The sequence below is a fragment of the Malurus melanocephalus genome, unplaced genomic scaffold, assembly GCF_030028575.1.
Source record: "Malurus melanocephalus ecotype Western Australia unplaced genomic scaffold, MMel_1.1 scaffold_191, whole genome shotgun sequence".
NCBI classification, from domain to species: Eukaryota; Metazoa; Chordata; class Aves; order Passeriformes; family Maluridae; genus Malurus; species Malurus melanocephalus.
Window position 1 is genome coordinate 731,596 of NW_026623423.1, and position 1,168 is coordinate 732,763.

Here is a 1,168-nt window from a genome sequence, read left to right on the forward strand (position 1 = left end):
AAAAAAAAAAAAAAAAAAAAAAAAAAAAAAAAAAAAAAAAAAAAAAAAAAAAAAAAAAAAAAAAAAAAAAAAAAAAAACAACAAAACCCAAACCACAAAAGCCACCTAAAACAGACAACAAAACAAATAACTTTGTATGGATACCATGGACTGTTTTAAACCTGATTAATTTTGGGAAGTTTTCAAAGAGGTATGCTGGCAAGGACGTTGCACACAGATGGTGACAGTAGTGACACAGAGTTCAGTAGCTACTCATTTGCTGGATTTGGTCAGGAGAGATTTTAAAGGACACTTCTGAGACCTTTTTTCTGATGTGGTGATTTTTCTTTAAGCAAACAAGCTACAGGGCTTAATATATACAACTGAGGATTATGTCCATTGTAATTTTTTACRTTACTTTTACTAACTGTGTAGTATTATATTCAAAATACTTATTTCTGAGACAAAGTGGACAATACTAGTGGRCATCTTGCACTTGATTAAATGTAAAACATTTTCTTAATTTAGTGATGTGTTTAGGACAATACTGTAACTTACTGAATATACAACAGTGATAACTGTGTTTACAATAATTTTCAAATTCCTACTGTTCAGTGGTAGCCAACTTGTTTAAGAATTGAAAATAAGGCATACTGCAATTGGCAATTTTGGAAAAATTAACTCAATGCTGCTACCACTAAATACTGTGGGATGGACACCGTGGGTTTAAATGGCAGCAGGATTGTATTCCAAGCCTCTGTCTTAAGTACTTATGACTAAAAGGCGACTTGCCTTGTGCTCATTTATGTATCCCTGTGTGTAGTACATCTGTTAATGATTGATTTGTAACATTAGGACCTGTGTGGAGATCACAGTGGGGTTTTTGTTTGTTTTTGTTTGTGAACAGACACTTAGACATTTTGGAATGTATAACATTGATCCGTGTGCTGGAATTGTTTACATGCAAAAAGGTATTTATGATTTTTTGCAAACTGCAATGTGCAATTTTGTACATGTGTTTTAAACTACAGAGTTTATAAGGAAGATATTGTATGTACAGTACTTGGACATGAGTATTATTTCTTTGATATAAATATCTAGAGGAAAATTAAAATTGCTTTATATTCATATTTTTGGCTGTGTTTTTTATTATTTCAGCAAGAAATTCAAAAGTCAGCTTAAGGCATAG